This window comes from Arvicola amphibius, chromosome 9 (genome assembly GCF_903992535.2).
Source record: "Arvicola amphibius chromosome 9, mArvAmp1.2, whole genome shotgun sequence".
Lineage (NCBI taxonomy): Eukaryota > Metazoa > Chordata > Mammalia > Rodentia > Cricetidae > Arvicola > Arvicola amphibius.
In genome coordinates this window covers 54,982,157-55,008,652 of record NC_052055.2, presented here as the reverse complement: position 1 = coordinate 55,008,652, position 26,496 = coordinate 54,982,157, and the positions used below count along the sequence as shown (strand labels likewise).

The 26,496-nt window shown below is 43.7% G+C and overlaps 1 long non-coding RNA gene across 1 annotated transcript in view; it reads right to left on the bottom strand.

The window, feature by feature from the left end:
• The window catches only part of LOC119822744, a 32,679-nt gene extending 18,250 nt beyond the window's left edge, over window positions 1-14,429 (bottom strand). The window contains exon 1 of the long non-coding RNA XR_005286838.1: window positions 13,854-14,429. This is a non-coding gene — a long non-coding RNA (uncharacterized LOC119822744). The remainder of the gene's footprint in view (window positions 1-13,853) is intronic.
• Window positions 14,430-26,496: the final 12,067 nt, after the last annotated feature.

Genomic DNA, 26,496 nt, shown 5'->3' with positions numbered 1-26,496 from the left:
GCGAGGAAATATAATCATCCTAGACGTCCATTGTTCTGGCTAGGCTTTTGTCAGCTTAGCACAGCTAGAACTATTCAGGAAGAGGGATTTCAATAGAGAAAAATGCCTTCATCTAGCCTGCATGTAGGCAAGTCTATGGGGACACTTTCTTGATGGATGATTCATGTAGGAGGGCCCAGGCCACTGTGGGTGGTACAACCCTTGGGCCACTGTTCTGAACTGTATAAAAAAAGTCAGCTGAGCAAGCCATGAGGAGCAAGCCAGTAAGCAGAACTCATTGATAGCTTCTGATTCAATTCCTGTCTCCAAGTTCCTGTCTAGAGTTCATGGCCTGACTTCCCTCAGTGATGGAATGTGGCCTAAGTATAAGCTGAAATAAGCCCTTTCCTCCCAAGTTGCTTTTGGTCATGGTGTTTCATTACAACAGTAGAAACCCTATGATATCTATCCACAGATAATAAAATTATGATACAGATACACATTAGCCTTTTATTAAGTCATAAAGAAAAATGAAACTTCATGAAACTGGATGGATCTGGGAATTAGTATATTAAATTAGGTATTCCAAACTCAGACTGAGAAGATTAATAACTATTATCATAAAGATAAATATTGGCTATTATCTCTCACATCGGGATCTTAGCTTCTAATTTTTATCCATGTGCATTAACATGGGAGTGAAATAAGGTATGGGTCATACGGCTATAAGGGGAACCATAAGAGAGGAGCAGGGGTTCTAAGAAAGGGAAGGGAGAGTGGCAGAATACATGAGGCATGCGAGTGAACGGAAGCTGCTGGAGGCTGAAAGGGATATGCACCTGTGATGCAGGGAGATGGCGGGGGAGTGAGCAACCAAAACAAAGGATGCATGCCAATGCCATCAAGAAAAAAGTTAAACTGCATTTTCCTTCTGAAGTGCCATCAAAATGTTAACAGGCTACGGCTAACTTGAATTTTCTGTGCCTTAGATTTGTGTTTGTGATTGGGGATGTGAGCTCTCAGCTTCCTGTTCCTGGTGCCTGACTGCCACTTGTTGCCATGCCTCCCCATCATTAGATACCAGTTCAACCCCAACCAAAGTGTACCCAGTTGAGAGGCTTCCCAAAGCTATGGGCAACAAGTTCTACAAAGAGGTTATGGAGACACCTACCTGGTCCTTGAATGCGGTAGTACCCCATCATCATTTCACCTGGTTCATGCCAGATTGCTACACAGCTCAGCCAGGAAATGCTGGGCTGTGTGCTCCTATCATTCCTATTCAGAACTATTGAACTGAATATAGGAACTATTCAGCTGGACGCAGGGAGAATTATTGGCAAAGACGGGTAAGTCCAATGCTATACTTAAACTAGTGAAGGGCCAGTGCTTTTGATTCCACAATCGAGGGAAGGCATGTTGTCTTCTGAAAAAGACAGGGACAACAGGATCTGGGTTTAGAATGAGAAATGAACCTAGAAGTGGAAGAAATACAAACTTCAGAGGGTGGAGATGGATGGAACTGGGAACAAACAGGTTGTTACTGGAATAGCTCCATTTACTTGCACCAAAGCATCAGGGACAGAGAAATGAAAATAGAATAGATAGTTGAGTTTAAATGGAGACAGTTCATGAGGGAAGGCAGAGGATAAAGAAAGGTAAACCATAAAACTTTCCAGCCTAGATTACTGACTGAGGGGCAGGGTAGATTAGTTGGTACAAAGCGAAGACGATGAGTTGATTTGGGATGTATATGAGTTACTTTTCTGTTGGTGTTGCAAAACACCATGACCCAAAGCAACTTATGGAAGAAAGAGTTTATTTTTGATTTACTGTTTCCTAGGGATAAGATTACATCATGATGGGGAGGCATGGCAACGAGTGGCAGTCAGGCATCAGGAACAGGAAGCTGAGAGCTCACATCCCCAATCACAAACACAAAACAAAGAGTGAACTGGAAGTTGGGTGAGGCTTTGGGCTCCCCAATTCTGCAAGGCCCAACCCCCTTAACCTTCCCAGACAGTGCTACCAATTAAGGACCAAGCATTCAAATTCAAGAGCCTATGTGGACATTCTCCTTTAAAACACCGTGGGGTGTACCAGTTTGAGAGTGTCTGAGAACGTTCATGAGGAACACCCCACTAGATTCTGAAGATACTCCACAGGTCAAAAAGATAGTTCAACCTCACATCAATTAAAATTAAGTTAAAAATAAATTTAATAAAATCAAGCCCTTCTGTCACTCAGATTGAGTAGTCTTGGGTGAGGTAGAAATGTACACTCAGCGTCCTAGTTTTAATATTTGAAAAGAGAAGGCAGTGATTACTCCATCATAGGACTCTTGAGGATTAAGATACAAGTATGAGAAGCCCTTGTAGTCTGTGTCACAGGATGACACTCAGAAGTTAACTCCCCTGAACCAGGGCAGTGACCGCTTCCTCTTCTCCTGGTGTCACCCTGCCCCCCTCAGTTCACCTCTGCAGGGCGGAAACAAAAGATCAAGAGGTCTCATCACTCCTCCTTAGAACTGTCCCTCAGTTGTCCATGGCTGTGACAAAATTCCTCAGACAAACAAGTTAAAGTTTGGGCTCATAATTTCAAACCTTTCAACCCATGGTAGGCTGCCTTTTATCCATGTGGTGAGCTAAAAACACTGTAGAGGACAGCAGCTCACCTTAAGAAGTAAGACAGAGGGCAATCTAACCCTGTCAAAGACATGTCTGCCCCAGGTGAGTTTTGAGGGAAGACTAGCCCTCTTCCTAAGAGCCTGTCCATTGACAAACCATCAACGGACTCATCTATGGATGAAGTTAGTGTCTTCATGACCCAGTCGTTTCTCTTACCCATGGCCCATGTGACAGCATTCTCCCTCCTGCCCGTGCCAATTTTGTCACTGCTGTCTCTTCTGTCAGCAGTGCTCTCTCTCCTTCCCAAGCTTTAAAGCTGGCTTCTCGTCCTTCTGGACCTCACATGACACTCTCTTGTGGGCGCCTTTGATGAGTCTTCATCCATCTCAACCCTTCTTGTCCTGTTACTCTGCTGATATTTTATCTACAGAACACTATTGGTGCAGATATATACAACACATATCTATTTCTATGATTTCATGTTCCACCTCTACAGTCAGGCCAGTTTTTTTGACAGTGTTTGCCTTATTCCCCATAGAATAGGTCTCCATAATAGTTGTTGAAGGTATAAATGAATATTCATGAAAGTATTAGGGATATTTAACTATAAAATGTGCATTTCTTCCCCAATAGGATGAAACAATTTGACTCAAACGTAACCCTATTATGCTGACTGACTGTAAACCGGATGTTACTCTGAGGTGACCTAATTAACCTCTCTGGCCTCTTGCTTCCCTTCTCATTAAGAAAGAACCAACAATTGCCACCCTCTTGCTGAAGAGGGACTGAGTAAAGAATAAGAGAAACAAAATCTGGCAAGCGTCTGGAATGTTACAAATGAAAGCCACTCTGCTTAACTATTCAGCCAATCATAAAGCTGACAGGCACAGGCTAAAGAGGTGCCGTAGCATAATCAAAAGCCCTGATTTCACGTCAAGCCACTGGGCTATGTCAACAGTCTGCCAGAATTTCCACCAAGTACAATGACCATGTAAATCTGGGGATCACAATTCAGGGTGGTAGTTCCTGGAGTGGGGTTAAAAACGAGGTCACGCTCCAGATAGACTAGCAATTACAAAGAGAACGCCAAAGGCCTTTGAGCAGAGAATGGCCCACCCGTGAGCTCCCAATCTCCAGTCTTCCTTCCTCCCACAGACTCATGCAGAAAGCTGTTCCTGGAGCTTTGTCTTCTAAGGGACTTGTCCTTTTTTTTTTTTTCTTTCTGTGGTTCACTCAGACAAACTGAAGACCACAGCTTGGTCTGGTGTTTCATTTCAAGCCCAGGAAACAAGCTGGTCTTTTAAGTCCATGGATAGAGGCTCAGCTCAGAATAACTCTGGTTTTATACACCTTCAGTGAGGGCTTTATTAGAACTAAGTTCTCAAGCAAGCTTACATCTGGCATAGGGATTAAGAATATGAATCTTTCACTTAAGCAGCCAAGGCTGTCTGAACTTTGTCATCTGAGAGTTGGGTAACCTCAGTTAGTTATCAGAAATTCTCAGCAACTTCTATTTTTAATTTGCAAAATGAAAATAATAATCCTTGCCTTTAGAACAGTGATTCTCAACCTTCCTAATGCTGTGATCTTTTAACACAGTTCCTCATGCTGTGGTTACCGCAGCCATAAAATTTTGTTGCTACTTCGTAACTGTAATTTTGCTACTGTTATGAATCGTAATGTAACATCTGATATACAAAGCCCAAAAGGGGTTGAGAACCTCTGTTTTAGAGGAAAGGGGGGATAGCATAAGAGCTAAGCTGTTTAAGAATACTACCTGTTAATATAAACAATAATTTACAAATCCCAGTTATTTCTTTATAATAAATTTAGCAACTGTGGAGTAGGCCTGAGTTTGATGCCATCATTGTGTCGATGCTGGAGATGCAGCAACGAGCATGGTTGACTGAGCTCTACTCTCACAGCAGATCTATGTGTAGGCCATTACAGGACAGCACAGTGGGTGCTATGAGGGGAAGAGTTCAGAGTACCCAGAAGCTTCTGGAAGGGACAAGCATGTATCCTCAGGTGAGGAAGGCCTTGGGAGGAGATACAGTGTATACTAAGGAGGTCATATGAAGGTGGAAGAGGAGGGGACAAAGGGAATCCTATACAGAAGGGACATTATTTACAGAAGAACAGCATGTACAAAGCAAGAAATTATCAAGTTTCTGAAAATCAGAGCCATCAGGGAACACTGTGTGCTTTTAATTTAAAAGGGCGCCATGGCTGACGTCATACGTTACAGTGATTAATGTGGTTATAGTATGGAAACTCAATTAGAAAAGACACCACTTTGGGTCCATGAATTGAGGATGGACATATTCTAGAGTGATTTAGGAAAAGCAATAACAAGACTTAGCCATTGACAGGAGGGGAGAAGGAGAAGGAGGAGGAAGATGGACAGCAGACTGACACAGGACACACAGGTGAGAAAGGCTTTGGAAGACTCAGTGTGTCGTGTGCTTGGGATGCCTCTGGAGCTGTCTGGTGAAGCACCCAGCCGTAAGGGGATGAGGCAAGCCCTGACTTCACTCCATGGTCAACATCACAGCTACCTTCTATTGCTACTAAGTGTAGTGTCCCTGTAATTCAGCTGCATGGGGGTTGTCTCCCTTGAATAGACCATGCTCGTGTCTGAACAGCTCTTGATGCTCTAATAGAAATCCTCTCAGTTTAGATGGCCAAATTGTAATATCAGCTTGGGCATCACCGCCACAGAAGGGTTCTCTGTAAGACACTCTATAGCTGTCACTTTTCCCTTACTGTGATTTTAAAAAAAATGACCCAAAATGACTATGAAAGAGAGAATTTATATGGGCTTACTGTTCCAGAGAGATAAAAGTCTAATATATATCTAATACCAAGTGGTCAGCCCTGAAACCATATACATACACTTAACATTATACAGACTGAGCAGGCTGTATTCATTAATTAATAACAATATGTATGTTTAAATGTGTAGCAACAATTAAAGAAATAGAGGCCATGAACCTGAAAAAGAACAAAAGTAGTGTATGGAAGGGTTGGAGGGATTGAAAGGGAAAGGAGGAAATTAAGTTATTACATTTTAATTTTAAAAATTAAAAAACATATTTTTTTAAAAATAATCCATGAGGGATGGCAGGGATGGCAACAAGTGGTGTTGTGAGATATTTTGATTTCATCCTGATGTTCCCAAGACTGCCAATAAGATTTGCTTTGAATCAGAGGGCAGAGGTAGTAACTAGCTGACCAAAATTAGCCACAGAAGTTTGGGAGGACCGAGCACAGATAGAGAGACACAGGATGTAGTAGGTGGGGCTTAGAAAGAGTCTCCACTTTTTGTATGGAGAAAGACGAGAAAGAGACGGGGTGGGGGGGGTAGAAAGGGAGGTCAGTCACTGGTCCTTTTCCGCCACTTCCTTGATCATTCAGGTTCTTACGCTGATATCTGATTCCCAAGTTTTTAATGATAAAGAATAATTAGACAAATGTTTCAAGGTGGCAGGCACTGGGAGATCATATTCTCAATCAACAAACACGAAGCAGAGAGAGTGGATGTGGGTGGGGGGAGGCTGTGAACTCTCAGAGCCTGTACCTCCACAGTGGCATCTTCCCCCAACAAGGCTACACTATCTCCCAAAATGGCACCATCAACTGGACACTAAATGCTTGAACCTAGGGGGAGAGTTCATGTTCAAACCACCGCACTCTCTGTCCCCAGAGTCACAAGAATGTTTTCCAAACTGTAGGTTAGTACTTTAGTTCACTGGTACATTCAGAAGCCTAGTGGCTTCTAACCAATAAAGTTTTATTGAAATATAGGAGACAGTAACAACAAAAATCACATCAAGCAGAAGGAAAACAAGAATTTGTCAAAGAAAATAACTTTATATTTCCTAGGTGAGATTGTAAAATCTATTTCTTAGTGATAGTTAAAACAAAAGTTTATATTTATTACTCATAGTATAATATGGGCTCCAATTTGCTTGTTGACTGAGAAAATAATATATTTTCCATAACATATATAATTTAATTTACTCCCAACTATAGCTCTGTGAGGTAGGCATTATTATGCCCATTTTAAAGATGAGAAAGTTAATGCTATCCCTGTCAAGTGTTTTATCCAGGTAACAAAACGTCTAAGACTGGGTCAAAGTAAAATCTCAGTCTTGCTGACTGTAAAACGTTGTATAAATAATAAAAAACCCAGAGATAGATATTGGGGTTCAACCTGAAGACCAGAAAAGCAAGGCAGCCAAGCCACTACAGAGCTCTTACCTCCATGAAATCTTCAGATTGAAAAAGAATGAGTTCCTGTTTCATCACACCTTTTAGTCCTCTCTAGTGCTGGGATTAAAGGTGTGCACCATCACTGCCTGCCTTCTATGGCTAAGTAATGTGGCTGCTGGGATTAAAGGTGTGTGCCACCGCTGCCTGACCCATATGGCTGACTAGTTATGGCTGTTTTGTGTTCTTATCTTCAGTCAATCTTTATACATTTATACAAAAGGAATATAACTACATTTCCCATTTTTGTCTAAAATAAAAAAGAAGGCTACAACTAATATAAGAAAAAGTATATACAATAAATACAATAACCATATACAATATATACAGGCAATAAATACATCAGCAATGTCTAGTCCATTTGCATTTGACAAATTCAAAGAAAATACTCCATACCAGTCCTATCTTGGTGAGTCCAAAATTTTATGCCTAATTTACTTTTAATCATAACTTGTTTTCTGTGTCTGGTTTAAAAAAAAAACTATAACTATCTAATCTCCAACTCCCTCAAAGACCCATGAAGGAGATAATATTAACTGAGTAAACAGAGAAAGCAAGTAAGCGACTTCCAAAAAAAAGTAAGAAAGAACAGAAACAGTTGGCTGCCTGGACAGTCACCCAAAGTTCCTCTGCAACATTGGGGCATCCATCTTCTGCTTACAATCCTAGCTTATCCGACAGACTTTTTTGTAAAGCAGGATATTCTGAAGGGCTGTCCCTCCTTGTCTTGACAATGTTTGATAGTCACTCTCTTTTGTGTCCTGTGTTCCTAAATAGGACAGCATACTGTCAGCAGTCTAAGCAAGGGCATTTTCTTTCCCAGTGGCTGTTCCTCTCTATTCTTATAAAGCAATGCTGAAACTGGTTCTCCATTAAATTCCTCTGTCTGGATTCAAATAGCTCTGTGATCTGTTTTATTGAGTTTTTTTCTAAGGCCTGTATCTTAGCACTCAGACTAACCAACATTTTTAGTGATACAAGAAAAACTATAATGCTGATAATGTTTACAATTAACATTACATAAATCCCATCTAAATTAGTTATTCTCGTATTCAATTGTTTTATTTTTAAACTGTCCACCGTATTATCATACAGAGACACAAATCCCCCCAGTGTAATGGTGTTTCCCATTTTTTAATGTAGGGGGTAAAAAACTCTTGTTAACTAATTTCCCCCCATTAAGAATTTCCAATTGTCTTACCAAATTTTTCGCTGATGTTGATGAAGATGTGAGGCTTATTGCTGCCATGTAGAACAGTAAAAGCCTGGTTGGATTTAAAGGCAGCTACCTAGTTTGGCAGCAGTCCAAGAAGGGGGTTCAGGGAGAGCCCACCAGGGGAGAAAAAAGAAAAATCTAGCTCATAGGGTAGCTCTGGTCTATGCCAGTGGTTGTAAAGCCACAGGCAAATGGTTTTCTCATGAACTTGTACCCCAAATGTTGGGTGCCAAATGTAGCGTGAATAATAAAAAGCCAGAGACAGATATTGGCGTTCAACCTGATGACCAGAAAAGCAAAGCAGCCAAGCGACTAGAGAACTCTTTCTTGCCTCTCTGAAATCTTTAGACTGAAAGAGAGAGAGTTCCTGTCTCATCCCACCTTATATTCTTTGCTTGTGCGGGAATTAAAGGCATGCATCACCACCACCTCCTGACCTCTATGGCTGACTAGTGTGGCTGCTGGGATTAAAAGTGTGTGCCACCACTGCCTAGCCTGTAAAACTGACTAGTATGGCTGTTTTGCATTCTGGTCTTCATGCAAGCTTTATTTACAAAAATACAAATGAAATTTCTCTACAATAAACACTATAAAAACTACAGCTGGGTTACTCAAGATTGTGTGGGTGTAGCAAGCTCACATAGTGTGAGAAACAAGAAACTTGGCCTTGGAGCACGGGCAAGAGAGATAGATTCTGAAACATTAAAGGAACAAGCAGAATAAAATCCCAGAAAGGAGGGAGGCACCTGAGAAGGAAGAATGGTGAACACTGCAAAATGGTCCCAACTTCAAGGACAGTGAAAACTGAAATAAAGACTTGGCCAGAATTATATCAATTAAGCAGTAAGTTTGAGAACCCAGTGACTGAAGCGTTGGGGTAAATGAGAGACAAGTGTAGACAAACTCTACTGGGGTTGGCTGCCTCTGGGAAGAAAAAAGCTGTGCCACAGTAGTTTCTGCACATTCGCCTTTGATACAGGATGTTCTGAACACATCTGCTTACTGATGTGAAAGAAGAAGGCACACAAACAGGATACGAAAGGAACAGGCTTCCTACAGATGTGGGGGTGAGGAAATGCAGGTGAGAAATGCAGAGACCAGCCTTGGGTGACCTCTCCAGCTCATCCGAGAGAAGGGAAAGATAATGGTGGCTCATAGCTATAACCCTAGCCCTCAGAGGCCCCTAGCTGAGGCCGGAGGGTTGCCATGAGTTTGGGGGCAGCCTGAGCCACAGAGTGAAACCCCGGCTCAGACAAACACACCAGCAAGGCTGTATTTACCTTCAGGAGACAAGCACCCTCAAACTTACACACAGCCCAGAACTAGAAACCCAAACTCCCCCACTACCAATGGAGTAGAAACGCAAAATGCAGACAGAATTGAACTCCAGTAGGGAGAGAATAAAGGGGGGATAGCTGGGTCACTGAACAGCATGGAGGCTGGCGTCCATGAACTTCCAGTGACACTAGTCAGCCAATGTCCTGGAAACAATGGAAAGCCTCTCAGTCTGCTTTAGCTATTGAACACGTTGGACATTTCATAACCAGAACCTGACGTCATCCTGCCTGTGAACATTTACAGACAAAGAACCAAATGACCAGCAAAGGGCCAAAGGAAACACCCCTTCTGTGGAACTTACCAGACTCTCACGTGCATAACGTAAAAAGAAAAGACATATCCCATTTATGCTCTTTTTGAGCCTTCAATGGGAGTTCCTGGGGTTGTTTGAATGAAGATGGCCCCCATAGGCTCAGGCATTTAAAACTTGGTCCCCAGTTGGTGATGCTATTTGGGGAGAACTAGGAGGTGTAGCCTTTCTGGAGGAAGTACATCACTGGGGGTGGGTTTTGAGAGTATATAGCCCTCTTCCCTCTTCCAATTTACTTTCCTTGGTTTATGTTTGCATTTGAAGAAGAGATGTGACCCCTGGAGGTGGAGTCAGGTAGGTGGGGACAGGACCCCCTGGAGGTGGAGTCAGGTAGGTGGGGGCAGGACCTCTGGAGGTGGAGTCAGGTAGGTGGGGGCAGGAATCCTGGAGGTGGAGTCAGGTAGGTGGGAGCAGAACCTCCTAGAAGTGGAGTCAGGTAGGTGGGGGCAGCCTGGCTAAGGTCTGAATTACTGAGCTGATTTATCTATCCAGTTCCAAGGTTAAAGCTTTAAAAATTAAAATATTTAACCTTAATTAGCAATTGATTAACAGCATTTATATTAAAAGCACACATTCAGGAATTACTAATGGGAATGTAAATTAGCATCATTTCCTAGAAGGCAATTTGACAATAATCACTTATTTGAACCTCAAACTGACTCCCAATATTTACCTCATGAGTACATTCTCACAAGTGAAATGCATCTTTGCTTGTAATAGCCAAATACTGGAAACAAACCAAATGCCATGGTGGTAGGCTAAGACTGTGTTATGCCTTGAGATGGGTAGACCTCCAAGATCTAGTGTAATTCGGAACAGAATAGCATAGATAGCATGCAACCATCTATGTAACATATTTGTACATGTAGAGATATTTATATATGCATAAGGTTATAAGCATATAACACACACACACATATGAAAGTAGGGCTGGTAGCTGGGAAAGGAATTGGATACCTGGGAAATAGAGAAAGAAGGAGGTTTTCTAGTCTATGTGGACAGAGCGAATTTTTAACAGATGATAACAAGCTCAAAGCCTCACTATCTAGCAGACCAAATAAGGATAAACCGGCTCCTATAAGCACAAAGCCCTCACAGCAGTAAATGAAAATTCAGGAAGGCTGGGCAACCTCTGCAGACTTTTCTCTAAGCACAAATTCTAGCTAACCAATCGAGCTTAATATTCTTAGGATGACAAAACCACACGGGCAAGGGTCAGAGTGCCCCGACCTCTGGAGAACAGAACAAAACAGTTCCGGCAGCAGACAGGTGAACCTTGAAGCCCCCTTGCAAGCCACCACTGTGCGACTGTGGCTGAGCTCCCATGGAAATTAAAAGGATGTGTTTGTTTTAGTGACTTGCAGTAATAGCAGCAGAAAAAAATAAAACAAAGAGAAATGTCTCTAACTTGCCCTGCATCAAACTCGAGGAGCATTTTCTCGGCTCCCAGTCAAGAAAAGAAAAAGCTAAAATGGCTCCTAAGGCAAAACTTCAGACCGGCTGAAATGTGACTGGTTGTAGCCCTCGGTAGACTCGGCCTCTAAAGGGATCTGGATGAGCGTGCCTCCCACGCAAACCTACAGCGATAGGGACCCCAGTCACTCAAGCTGATGCGAGATCTAGAGCGCTGGCCCGGCTGACTCGAGAGACGGGGAAGCAATTTCTTTTCTTAGATTTTTCTCCCCCAACATTTCCAAGCAGCCACACTAGGATGTGAATATTTACCCTGGCAGCTAGGCTCCCTGTCTCCATCACCAGGGAAGTCGTTCCCTGGGCTAGAAACACGCAGAACGCTGACTCATTATCAAAAAGGAAGTTCAGTTTGGTAAGAGAGGGAAGAGAGAGGAGGACGCACTTTAGAGCATGCGTGTAAATGGTAGTATCAATCATTGCCAGAAGGAAAAGAACGGAATGCCGCTGAGCTGATTGACTTAAATCCAGACTTATCAGGACCTCTGACTCTGACTGATAAGGCTGTGGGCCCAGCATGAACTTGCGAATCAAGAACTTTCCATTTCATTGTAATTGTAATCATTTTTCCTATTGTGCTACAGAGGACAGCATTTCTCTCTGTTTTGTCATAGAAATATTTAAGCCTGATTTGCCTATACTCAGGTTGTGATGTTATTTACTTATCAGCTATGATGTGGAAAACTCATAAAACAACCATCTTTCAAAACTTAGAAACAAAGCGTATATAGAGAATGTAGAAAAGTGCGTAGTTGGCCAGGCCATGGTGGGGGCATGCCTTTAATCCCAGCACTCAAGAGGCAGAGACAGACAGATCTATGAGTTCGAGGCCAGCCTGGTCTATAAGAACTAGTTCCAGGACAGCTAGGGCTATACAGAGAAACCCTGTTTCAAAAAAACAAAAACAAAAACAAAAAAGGAAAGAGCATAGTTGTTTGGGGGTGGGGCGGGGGTGGGGAGTTGGTGATTTACCATTTAGTTCACTGGTGGAGAATTGTGTAGCATGCACAGAGCCCTGTGTTTTATCCTCAGCACTGAATAAACCCAGTCTTGAATCCCTTTCCTGATCCCCATGCCTTCCCCCCATAATCTGAATACTCAGAAGGTAAAGGCATGGGGAACAGGAAAGGGGTTCAAGACTATCCTCGACTACGTGATGACTTCAAGACCTGTCTGAGATATGTGAGACCTTGTGAAAGCCAGGAAGGAGAGAGGGAGGGAAGGAGGGAAGGAGGGAGGGAGGGAGGGAGGGAGGGAGGGAGGGAGGGAGGGAGGGAGGGAGGGAGGGAGGGAGGGAAGGAGAGAGCGCATAGCTCTATCACAGAATTATAGCTATATACTGCTCTATTGAACCCTACTCACAAATGTATAAGTAGAATTTTGTCTTAATTTGATTGTATATTTCCTTCCCTTTCTAACATAAAAACGAAACTCAAACTAACCTTGGGTGCCTCTCCAAAAGGATGATTTTTTTTTTTTTCTCCCCTTGCCTGGGCATAGAGCCAGTAAAGATTAAGCCAGGGAGGAATTGATAAAGCAGGGGTGGGGCGGGGCGGGTGGGGGTGTTAACCCCTTGAATGCCACTCTCTTCCTCGGCAAAGTAAGACCACTGTACAAGAAGGGCCTTTCCAGACCTGGGTGACTTGAGAATAGAATCTGTGTATCTGAAGATGTTTTCACACGGTGCGGGAGGCTCCGACATACACCCAGGTTGGAAGACCCCTAAATTCAGCTAAGGTTGTGGCTGACTCTGAGAGCTGGCGGTCCTTAAAGATGGTCTCTCTGGACACTCAGGAGACTTTATGTACGTGGACAACTGCAATTACAGCCGAAATGGGGGGCGGGGTGCATTTTCCTTCCTTTTTGTATTGCTTCTCCTCCTAATCCTCCTCCTAAGAACTCCATATTAATACTCTGTCAATAGCTTCAATAAAAGAGAGGACTGCCAGGTCCCTTATTCAAAATGTGAAATGCTGAATCCCAAGGCTCAAATACATTTTTTTTTAATTTAGCAAAAAAATGCCAATCCTCTTCTAAGTCTGTAGCTTCTTTTTCTTCCTTACACAGCCAGCTGATCTCATGTGGTCCTGCGGTCATGGTTGTCTGCTTTGACTCCAGTCCGTGTTTGGGTACTTGGTTAGCCATTGTCCACTGCCTAGCTGCTCTGGAAAGCATTGGGGGGATGTTAGTCTTTACCTCTGAGTTTTGGGTGTCAAAAGTCACCGTCTTTTGTCTTTTCCGCGAGCAGACTGTCAGAAATTATGACAATTGCAAAAGAACCAGCCTCTGAGGACTGGGTTACCACAGGCAAAGGAGACTGAAACCTAACAGGTTTAAAACATAAGAAATGATAATCTCTTCCAAAGCAGATAAATAGAATTCAAAAAGCACTGTATCATCCATATAAATATCAGATGGTGCCTCCACAAATTGGTGTGCTAGGTCTCATTCGATTGCATTTTAATTCTGTTTTCACAAAAATTAGACCAGGAAAAGAAATTAAATGCCTAATGAAGGTTTATTAAAATCGAAACAATAATAATAAAGCTTGTAATTTTGAATATTTGGCAGGAATTTAATATATACTTCACCAGTGGGTGGAAATCTCCATGAGCCAACACTGACGTCTGCTTCGGTGACTCACCTACGGCTGAGGAGTCAGGCTGAGATCGGCCGCTCTGCCCTTCTCCCAGGGCTTTCCCAGGCTCCTCTGTGTTTAGCTATTTGTCCACCCCAAACATCCTGATAAGCAACCCGGTACAAGAGTGCATGTGCTGAGAGATGACTGTCCATCTCCGAGGTGCCACAGAGGTCTGCCAAAACCATCAGGAGGACGCACGGTGCTGCCTCCCTTGGCAACACAAGTGACAGCATGCCAGCCCTCAGCCAGGAAGTCCCTTCTCCCGCTGTCGTTAATGTATATTATAAATTTAATTCAGAACTCAGCAGGAGCTGAAGTCAAAAGAATATAGCCGATGATACATCCTCGAATCCATGAAGAAATAAATACTGAACACACGCTGACCTGTCTTCCGGGTACTTCCAGTATTATCACGTGTTCTGAAGAGCACAGCACAGAGAAGGCTTCGGTCTTCAGAGCTGACAGGCAAATTTCCCACCTTAGATATCGAAGTAAACATTAATCATGCTGAAGTGACCAAGTCAAATCTTTAAACAAGCTTGGGGCTCAATCCCACAGCCAGTTACCATCCCTCTTGTGTGAGCCACAGTGGCCATACCCAGGGTTGGGAGCCGCAAAGGCCAGCACAAATGACTCAGCCTTTTCTGAGGTCAACTCCTGCCCCCTTTCTTGAGATCTTCAAATAAAACAACCAAAGAAGTTCAGTCCTTTTCCCCAGGTGCCCAGTGAGCTGGTCTCACAATCTGATGTCACCTATGCTCAGCTCTACGGTCTCTGAAGAGCAGCAGAATGTAGTGAGAAGTGGAAATATTGGAATACAATAATATATCTGCAATGATGAAAATTGCTGTTCCATATTACTTAGAGAACAGTGCTAGGAGTGGCTCGGTTAATGTAGAAGCAATAACTAGATGGGAGACAAAGGAGCCAAGCCATCAAGCAGAGCAAAATCGAGTCACAAGGAGATAAGAGTCTATGGTAAATGGGCTCTGTATCGGGAGAAGAACATCTAATGTAAATTAATGTCCAAGAGTATTTGAAAAATCCATCGCACATGAATATCTCTGCCAAATAATATACTAATTATTACTTCATTAAAATAAACAGTGCCTCTCATATGTTCCATTAACATGGTCTCTCACTCTCCAAAACATCGTCCTTCATCCAGACGCTGAAATCAGACTGCTTATTCTCTGGGATATATTGCTTTCTTTCCCTCAAAAAAGCATCCAATCTCCCCAAAGTTCCAGCAGCACCAACAAAAATTCCAACCCTCCTCTGCCATCGCTCTTGTATATAGAGATTCTACCAGATGTTTTTATTTGTATAGAACACAGATGAACTTCTTTCTGTCATTATTCTCTAAACAGCCCATAATAGCTACTGACTCGGTGTTTACGGTATACTGGGTACTATATAAGTAACGCAAAGATAATCTCAAGTAAATATGAGGTGGTGTTATGTATTTTGATCTTGTGTAAATATTGTAAACTTTACACAAAGGTTTTGAGCACCTGTGGATCTTGGTATCCTTAGAGGGGCTTGAAACCTCTGGCTCTCCCAAGCTCTGACAGTCTGGATACATATTAAATATCCCACTGTCCACCTCTTCCCAGCTCCCTTTGCCCCGGCTTTAGCCAGGATCATCTCCCTCCAGACCACTATAACAGATGCCAAAGTTCAGCCTTCCACTTCCCTTCTTGCCCTCTTCAAAGCCATTCTCCATCAGCCACCAAGATGACCCTCACCAGGAAAGCCTGACTTTCCCATGACTCAGGATAAAATGTACCCGTACCTGGCTCTCACAGCCAAGTGCATGCCTGGGTCTCCCACGCTGTCCCTTACCATGTCCTTTTCCTTGATACCCTTGGCCACTTACTTTCTCACTCTGAAGCCCTCAACAGACCCAACTTTTCCCACCCCACCCACCCCACCCCTGCGCCACCACAAACAGACTTCCGGTTACCTCCTGAACTGCTGGGTCCCGCCCTCACCTGGTTTTAGTTCAGAGTCAGCACACATAAAGGAATGCTTTGGTCTCACTATTTCTAATGCATCCCCAAGTTTTAGATTCCCTGTCAGTTCACCCCGATTAGCTCCCCCATGAGTCTAGAGAGGGCCCGGGGCTGAGCAACCGGCCCTGACGTTAATCTACACTAACTGTGCTTGGGTTGGTTGCAGGGTACCCCCTGAGGTCAGTTAACTAATATTAACCAATTAACTAGCTAAGCTGTACTCAGTCGGCTGGCTGTTCAAGCTGTAGCCAATTAAGTTGTTTTCTATGCCTCATTTCCACCTCTCGATAGATGAATTAACATTGTTAAAATTCTGCCCCATGAATTATTCTTTATTTTCGTTTGTCAAATAAGCGCTGCTAAATGTAATTTATTGTAAGAGACTGCCTTCTTGTGGCTTCAGTACAATGAACAGACTCCTAGCAGCGCTCCAGTTCCCTGGGAGCATCAGGAAAGCAGATGTAGGTAGCTGCTGAGCGCTCTGGGCTTGCTCTGCTACCGCGAGGGACTGTGGGTCAGTCTTGCTCAGACCCTGAAATCCTACGCATCTCTTTTGTGAGACACAGGAGTTTGTACCAACAAATCCAGACTGGGTTTTAAGTCACGACAGAAATGGGATTGGAGCCTGAAGAGAAGTCTTGATGCTCTGAGCTGGTCTGACAAGGAAAAGACTGAATGAAGTTCCATAGGTGGTTAGGTTTTAGGGAGCCATGGGGCTTAAACTGGTTTCTGGGGAAACCGCTTCTCCTGCCTGTGAGCCGCCATCTTGACGCTGCATGGCACTGACTCAGCTCTTCCTGCAGGCAGGGTGCAGGTTGGGGAAAGTGGGGAGCCCTGGTGTTTCTTTTCACAAGGACACTAGCTGTGTCAGATGGAGGGCCCCACCTGATCGCGTCATTTGAACAAACCAGCTTTTGCCCTGCACTCCTCAATCTGTAGACTTTCTCTCCCCGAAGTGGAATGAGAGTGGGCGGTCTTTTCTTCCCCAAGTGAAGCTGCATTTTAAACATGGAATTACTAGCAGGATCAAAGGAAGGGTTCTGAAAGGGCACAGCAAACAATGGTCGGTGCAGGCGTCTCAGGTGGGGTGGGGAGAATGAACAGCAAGGCTATGTGCTCCCGTGCCCTAGTCTCTATGCGTTATGGTAGGGGTGGGGCTAGCTGGGACCTAATAGCTCCATATACTGAGAAAAGAAGACATGTATTCTTTTGCAGTTGGAAAATACAGACAAATCTGGTGGGGAGGGAATGCAGTAGAGCTAGAAGTCTGACATTTAAGCAAATGTGTTGCGGCTATCAAAAGTAGGAATAGAAAAACCTTGAGTGCATCTTAGCATGGGCTAGGCAACTCTAAATCAGACTCCTCAATGTTCCCACTTGTCTTCTTGTGCTTCTCTATTATTTTAAAGCTAGAAATAAGTCTATAAGAATTGTAATAATTCATTAAGTAAGCAGAAACTTAATATTTTTTCAAAATCGGTTTCCTTATATTCTTCACTGTTTCTATTTGCTGTGCATTCTTTATTTTAAAAGACACTTTATCACATTTTACTCAAGTGTGTGTGTGTGTGTGTGTGTGTGTGTGTGTGTGTGTGTGCGCGCGCGCGCGTGTGTACCACAGGTCCCATGTGCTGGTCAGAGGACAACCAGCAGGAGTCAGTTCTCTCCCTTCTGGAGCCCTTCAGGACCCTACTTGGATTACCCTCAGGCTTGGTGGTGAGGACCTTGGCCTGCTGAGCCGCCTGGCCTAGATAGTGAATTCTTATAGAGAATCTAAGCATATCATTTCATGATACAGTGCAAACACACCAATATTATCATATTGGTCAAGAGCGCCCATCTGTAGCAGTTTTACATTTTTCTGGGCCCTGCACTCCTCCTACACGGTATGAAAATGACTGAAGAAGAGAGGAGTCCTGAGAAACAGCAGCTGGCTCATCTGTACACTCCAGTGGCAGGGGATGGGGGGGGTGGGGGTGTCTGTTCTGGCCCAGGGGTGACTGGGTTTTCCTACTGCCCAGCACTTTCCTTACCTAATATGGGACAGTGAAGGAGGGGAAGGTATCCTCAGTTTTTCTAGCTTGAAAAACTAGATCACTCTAGAACACGCACCAGGGAAGGCATCCAGACAATGTGTGGTAAATAAAAAGGATTCATGAAATGATTGGTCAAAGTCACAAGCGTGAGACATCTTTAGAAATTAAACTTCTGAAATTTAGCAATTCAAGATCCCTTCTGGAGCCATATCGTCTTAAATGTACTCCTTCTTCTTCTTCTTCTTCTTCTTCTTCTTCTTCTTCTTCTTCTTCTTCTTCTTCTTCTTCTCCTTCTTCTTCTTCTTCTTCCACTCCTCCCCCTCCTCCCCCTCCCCCTCCCCCCTCCCCCTCCCCCTCCTCCTCTTCCTCTTCCTCTTCCTCTTCCTCTCCTTCTTCTTCTTCCAAGGACTGGAAGGCTACAAACAAACTCAGAATATCAGAATGGAAAAAGTGGACCAAGAAGCCAACTCATAGGCACCAACCTGACTACGGCTTATTAACAGGATCAAACAGTTCGGGAGTTGTATGGCTGCATATGACTATCACTCTGTTTAACACTGAATGAACAAAGCCTGTCTCCTTCCTGGGTGAAACAGGCCTCTTCCACCACCCTCTACGTTCAGGTGACTTTCTCCCAGTGTATTTTTAGCCTGCATAGGAAACACTAAAGACAAGGAAGATGAAATGTCACTGACCTTTTACCTGTACCGATGCCAGCGCCGCTGACATCTGCCGACAGTGACGCAAACCCAAGCTGACAGCTTTTTGGCCAGCGAACTACACAGCTTCTTTTTCATTAGACTGGATACCCTCACCCGTGGTTTTGCAAGGCCCGGGAATTACTTTAGACGTTATGTGATTCTGAGACAGGGCGCAACACATATTATCTTTAGAATTTACTCCTTCTGGAAGAAAGAGTGGGGCAGTCATCTCAGCGCTGTTTCCCTTGACCGACAGAGCCCTGCAATGGGAGTCCAGAAGACTGTCTTCAGCCAAAGCAGCCGGCCTGTCCCTTGTGCATTGCCGTAGGCTGCACCTTGCCAGGACAGCTGTAGTAAAATCATCTGTGCCAGCCATGCAAAGTCATGCACCAACATTTTGGTCACTAAGATGAAACAGTACTTTCTAGTCTGAAATTTTTTACACACGGGATCTAACTCATAGGTGATGTTATGTAATATTTTCTTCCTTCATGGCTGCAAACCACCAACAAATGACATCTTCCTCTCACTTAATTAGACAAATTGAAATTAATGTTTTAGTTCAAACCTGAGTCTTTGAGGGTGTCATGTGATCCAAACCAGGGCAGAATTCAGAGGGGCAAAGCAAATAGGCACCTGCTGAATGGGGAACGAGGAAGGGGCAGCTGTCCCTCACTGTGGTTAATCCAGTCCAGTCTCTGGAAGCAAACACTGACCCATCTGTGAGGACTCCACCCATCCCCCTAAAGCCTCCCACCAGGTATCATTATCCAACACCGATACCCTGTGACACCAGCCATCAACATGAGTTTTGGTGAGGATGAATGGTATTCAAACCAGAGCAAGTGGGAGGCAAGTGGGCCAATCAGAAATGGCAGCTGTAACAACCAGGAAAAAAAAGTCACCGGACAGGTAAGAGGAAGAGGAAGAGCTGCAGAAGGTGGAAGAAGACTAGGTGGAGTTTTCACCACTGAAGGGCCAGCAGGTGTGTTCAGCTGCACCACATGGTGCACAGAGCTGACTAACTGGGTAGTGCCATAAGGACCACAATCTCCTAGTTTTGCATAGTTTATGGAGATCAGAGAACAAACTAGACCTCATTCTTCAGCCCTTCCTTCATGAGTGGCTAGTTCCTTTTACTAAAACTCTTCTCCTAAAATACAATTATTTCTCCTTCCTTGTACTGTGCAAAAAATCTTTACTTCCAAGTTAAGTTACTGACCCTGCTCCCAATTCAGCACCTTAAACAGACAGAAGTTTGCTTTTTTTTGTTTCCTTGTTTTTTGTTTTTGCATGTAGCAGACCAGAGGTGGGTGGGGTCACACAGGTGAAATGGCTCTACCGTCATCAAAATGACACTTCTCTCTGCAGTCAAAAGCAGCTCCAAGGCTTGGCTGCTTCTCTCCCAATTGGGGGAGATGGAGTGGAGAAAAGACAGTGATTTGCACATATTTTCAAACCTCCCATTCGGAGTACTGGCTAGCACTGAGTCACACAGGACTCCTACACAGAAAAGACTGTAGGAATTAGTCATTACGCAGCCGATCAGGTGGCCAACTTGTGGGTAGAAGGGAAGTCGTTTGTGAAGGAAAAGTGGTTTCTAGAGCAAATGATCAGTACTCACCAGGCCTACCTCCGGGTCCACCTCCAATACCCTCTTCAGTGAGTGGACCACTTTGTCCATCTTTAACTAGGATCCTAATGTTTTCTAATCTTCATGTGACAGAAACAGAGTTTTAAGTTAAATTCCTATTTTACTTGCTGGTCTTTCTGCCTTGCTGGCCCTCTCCATCAGCAGGGTACCATTATGCTAATGAGATGTCCTCTCCATCACAGACACTGGCTGTTGTTTCTAGAGGTTTCAGTGCGTAGTTTTTGACTTTTTTCTGAGTAGTGAAACTGAACAAACACCACTGTGAAGTCTATGACGAGAACGTTGCTATAGCACAGTAATTGTTACCAATGCTCCTAACTGAAGATGTCCGTGTCATCCTCTGTGCTAGCCAATAAAGTAAACTTTTTGTGTTTATTGTGACACCTGTTAAGCTCCTCTTATAAAGATTCCCCACCCCCCAAAAAATATAGGGTCTTCATATCAAGGAAGTTCATTTCTCTTATCAACAGTTGAGCAAGGAGATTCTGCTACCAACCCATGGCATCTGTGTGCTCTTTGTAGCTGTTATTATCCCTTCCTAGCCAGGACAAATGGTTTTATACAAGTAAGAGTCAGAAGATTTGGGCTAAGGCTCCAGGATTCGCTGTGTTCTGGTGACGTGTATTATCAAATACTCAGAAGCCTTTCTGTATCACCTTCTCTCATCGTCTCTTTATCCATTTATTCTTACGGCTGTCTTTACCGAATGCCTAATAGGTGCCCAGCATTTAGTTAGGCAGCAGAAATACAAAGGTGAGGCAGAATCATCTAGAACATTTACACAAGAGTTCTTATTTGGATAATTTACTTAAAATTTTGTCACTCTTTTCTGAACATACAATTATGTCTAGGAATTAAGTTCAAGAGAAAGTGTACACAAGAAAGCATAGTTGCCTTGATTTTGTGTTGTTTACATCAATCAAGCCTAACTAAAACTTATAACTGAATGCAAAATTCAGTGGAACATTTAAAATACAAAACCTTGTCAATAAGGTCACGCTTCAATCCATCCCACCTCTACGTCCTTATCAATCAATTGCCACATTGATACGAGCTTTCCATCACGCAAATGAAACTACACTATGCAAAAGCCATTCTCCTCTGCTGAGTTCTCTCCAGCTCGGAATTCCACTCCCTATCGATGTGCCTCTATCATTCTATCTGTAAGGTGCACGTAACCAGAAGACTGATCTGTGTCATTGGAGTGAGGATGGGGTATCAGTGTCTAGGTCTTCTAAAGGGCTGGGGATGCGGCTGTTGGCTGCAGGTACGTTCGGCTTGCAGCTTCTCCTTAGCTTGTACTTAAAGTTCCAGTAGGATTCTGTCCTTCTTCCACAATTTAGAAGGCATGAGGAGAGACTTACGAGGTACCAAACACTGTATCAGCTGCGGCGGAGGTGTCAAACTACGTATGATATATGTTACCTTACCCCAGAACTGTTTTCTTTTCCCCTAAGGAGAAACAAAAAGAAATGGGGCTGGCAACACAGCTCAATGGGTAAAGGCACTTGACCGCCAAGACTAATGATCTGAGTTTGATCCTCGGAACCCATATGAGGGAAGGAGAGAACTGTTTGCCTCAAATCTGTGTCTCACCTCCATATATGTAGTATGGTACATGCCCCCTACACACTCACACATGGGCATACATACATACATACATACATACACATACATACATACATACACACATACATACATACACACACCCCCACACATATATACATACACACACACATCACTAAATACACTCATTTTTAAGGCTGTTGTGATGAAGAAGATCTGAAGGGCTGGCATTGTATGTCTGTATTTTCCCATCAAAGCCTGAGTTTCCTGAGCCACAGTTGAACTCTGAAGTGTTCTCCTCCCTGGTCCTCTCCTGGTTCAAATAATCGTGGTTGTTTTCTCCCCCTTTTGACCTGAAGAAGCATTTTGGCATTCAGAAAACAAAGCCAGGTGGGTAAAATGATTTCATAACAAATCCATGTAGCTCTTTGCCCAAGGAAAGATGGTACAGCCAGTCAGAAAAGTCTGGAACCACTGATTCCTGAATCCTTTTTCTGTCGGTAGCCAGCCACAAGCTTGCTCCGCAGACTTAGAGAATGCCCCTCTATTTTTTTACCTTAGCCTTGCCCTTTGTTATGTCAGACTAGATGATCTCCACCCAGATCCTGCCAGTTCTAAATCTTTAAATCTGGGTTGGTCAGTTTGACACTGAAATAATAAGTCTAAGATTCAGGGTGTTTTTCAGGAGTTTGGTTTTCTTGCTCTTGATCTGTATGCTAAAAACCAACCCAGATTCAGACTTTTAAATTATTTTAGCTTAGTCTATGTATCAGGTGCACCATCTCTGATATTCACATGGGGATCCAACCCTCAGCTCCTTCAGGGAATCCACACTGGTGTGTACCCGCCTTCTACCACACTAGTGTGTGCCAGCCTTCCACCACACTAGTGTGTACCAGCCTTCCACCACACTAGTGTGTGCCTGCCTTCCACCACACTAGTGTGTGCCATCCTTCCACCACACTAGTGTGTGCCAGCCTCCCATCACACTAGTGTGTGCCTGCCTTCCACCACACTAGTGTGTACCAGCCTTCCACCACACTAGTGTGTGCCTGCCTTCCACCACACTAGTGTGTGCCAGCCTTCCAGGTGCAAAGCAGGATCTACGGCTTAAGCAAAATCATCTTCCTTTAGTTTCCTCTAGCTGTGAAAGAAAAATAAGAATTGGAAGTTCATACTTTTTACACATATAAAATTTTTCATAATTTGTTAAAATTATAAACATCAACAGTTCACACCATTTTTTTTTTTGGTTAGGGCTACTACTGTTATGATGAACACCAGCAATGATGAACATGACCAAAAGCAAGTTGGGGAGGAAAGGGTTTATTTGGCTTACACTTCCACATCCTTGTCCTTCATTGAAGGAAGTCAGGACAGGAACTCAAACAGGCAGGAACCTGGAGGCAGGAGCTGATGCAGAGGCCATGAAACTTACTGACTTGTTCCCCTTTGCTTGTTCAGCCTGCTTTCTTATAGAACCCAGGAACACCAGTCCAGGGATGGCTCCACCCACAATGGGCTGGTCCCTCCCCATCAATCACTAAGAAAATGCCATACATGCTTGCCTCTGGTCCAATCATATTGAGGCTCTTTCTCAACTGAGGCTCCCTCCTCACTGATGACTCTAGCTGTGTCAAGTTGTCACAAAACTAGACAGCAGACCATGTCTCCAAATCTCAATTTGTTTTATTTTAAGACTTATGTTAACATATATCTTCATATTTTATCTATAAGATACAACTTCTTTGGTCTGTAAGAGGTTTTATGAATATGTACAATCAAAGATCAAGAGGGATTTCCCAGTCTTTTTCAATAACGCTGCTAATACAGGAGGGATTACAAGCCTGTCACTCATCCTGACGTGACATCCCCTGTCAAGTGTCCTGCATGATACGGGGACTTGCCTCTACCATCTACAAGAAGCAAAGGGAAGTAACTGGAACTGAAGTCTCAGAACAAACTCTTGGCACGCTTGGAAATACTTTGCATGTTGTCTCAACCTGACCCATGATTGTTTTAGGACAAGGATCCCACTGTGGCTGGACACTTGACCTGCAGAATTCCTTAAAAGAAAGGAGTCAGGCAGTGTGAATGTATCACATGTTCCACAAAGATACAAAACGTTCTGGACATGGCCTAGCTCTCAAGGAGTTCTCAGGCTAGCTAGGTCACTTAAGTACTTCTAAAAATACTATGGGATAATGTTTCTGGCCTTGTTTTCATGAGACACCAGGCCAATTAATAGACAAAGAAATAGCCATCATCAGAGTTTGCTTTGAGAAAATTATGCAGTCTTTATTGTGTGAATCTTATGCATGGAGTCTTCTATTCAATCTCTGTCCCTAAATTCAAAGCTAAACTGCACAGCAAGACTTTGGGTTAACGTTATGTATAATAGGACATTTTCTAAACCAGACATTTTGAGCCTTCATATTTGGTGTTTTTTCCCTTGTAGTTGTAAATTTGCAATGTGTCCCTGCTAACACTGTGTTCTCAAGTTTCCCTGCGTGCCCCCCCCCCTAACGTTAGTCCTTCCCCCAGTCCCAGCATGCTGACCTTACTAAGTGCAAGAGTATCTCTTGGAAGCCGCTTATATCCAATAGCACTTTCTAGAATTCCATGTATCACTTGTTAAACATGCTTCTACATTCTACTATGCCAAAGGCTAGTCATTACAGATAGAGCATTAAACAACACAGGAATAGTCCTGTCTCTACAGAAATGACTGCCAAAATAGATTTGGACAGGAACCCAGGGGCACCAAATGGGAGAGCAATAGAGAATCCTGCTGAGGCCAAAGCAGAGGCTCCTGAAAAAGGAATCTCACCCCAGGAACAAGAGCCAAAGCTCTACTCAAGCTTGAGTTCTCAGCATATACAGACAGTTCCCACTGGGGTCCAAAACACGGGTCTGCCCACTCCCGCGCATGCTTGCGTATAGGGGGTGTTCGTCATGCAGAGGCAGCCTGATAGATTCCTTGAATAGTATCAGTAGACCTGAGCCAAGCGCTGTCTTATGCTTTTTATACACACCTGTGGTTTGGTTTGGTTTTCTTTTCACTTAATCCTCGAAACTTCTCTTCCAGATAGTATACAGGATCACAACTATTTTTTTAAGAATAGAGAAGGTGAGTAACTTGTCCAAGGTCGCATAGCTGTGACTTTTGGAGCAGCGTTTGAATTAGACAGCCTAGCTTAGCCTTAGCTCTCTGGCCCTGACCTCTGTACCTCTGTATCCCAGCGTGTTTTCTAGGGCACCCCCAACCCTGCTTTGATGTGAAGAGTAAGGGGAAGTCTTTCAATTCTTGCAGTTCCTAAACCCTGTAACAGGAAATTGGTGCAAGCACACCAAGACACAGAGTGCACCCTAGCCTGGTCGCCTGAACTCTAGCTCCCACCACCAATCAGGAGTGCTGGCAAAGCTCCGTGATGCAGAAGGTTCCAGTTTGTGCGTGTGTCTGTGTGTGTCTATGTGTATATGTGTGTGTGTATGTGTGTGTCTGTGTGTCTGTGTGTGTCTATGTGTATATGTGTGTATGTGTGTGTCCGTGTGTCTGTGTGTGTCTGTGTGTGTCTATGTGTGTATGTGTGTGTCTTTGTGTGTCTGTGTGTCTATGTGTGTCTGTGTGTATGTGTGTGTCTGTGTGTCTGTGTGTGTATGTGTGTGTCTGTGTGTGTCTGTGTGTCTGTGTGTCTATGTGTATATGTGTGTGTGTCTTTGTGTGTCTGTGTGTCTATGTGTGTCTGTGTGTATGTGTGTGTGTATGTGTGTGTCCGTGTGTCTGTGTGTCTATATGTGTATTGTGTGTGTTTTTGTGTGTCTGTGTGTCTATATGTGTCTGTGTGTATGTGTTTCTGTGTGTCTGTGTGTGTATGTGTGTGTCCATGTGTCTGTGTCTATGTGTCTGTGTGTGTCTGTGTGTCTGTGTGTGTCTGTGTGTCTGTGTGTGTCTGTGTGTCTGTGTGTCTATGTGTGTCTGTGTGTATGTGTGTGTCTGTGTGTCTGTGTGTATGTGTGTGTCCGTGTCTGTGTGTGTCTGTGTGTCTGTGTATCTATGTGTGTATGTGTGTTTGTCTTTGTGTGTCTGTGTGTCTATGTGTGTCTGTGTGTATGTGTGTGTCTGTGTGTCTGTATGTGTATGTGTGTGTCCATGTGTCTGTGTGTGTCTGTGTATATGTGTGTCTGTGTGTGTCTGTGTGTCTATGTGTGTTTGTGTCTTTGTGTGTCTGTGTGTCTATGTGTCTTGTGTATGTGTGTTTCTGTGTGTCTGTGTGTGTATGTGTGTGTCCGTGTGTCTGTGTGTGTCTTTGTGTATGTGTGTGTATGTGTGTGTCTGTGTGTATGTGTGTGTCCGTGTGTCTGTGTGTGTCTGTGTGTATGTGTGTGTGTATCTGTGTGCCTGTGTGTATGTGTGTGTCTGTGTGTCTGTGTGTGTATGTGCATGCATGTGTGTGTGTGTGTGTGTGTGTGTGTATCTGTGTGTCTGTGTGTGTATGGGGGAGTGGTGCAAATGATCTCTCTGGCCAAGAAAGGTGGCAGCACACACATAGGAACCCCCCCCACCTCCTGTCTGCTGGAGGAGTTAGGTAGATAGAAACGCCTTCAAATAACCTAAGATGTGAGGAATTGAAGGCACAGCAGGCTGGAATTATCATGGGATATTTTTAGGAG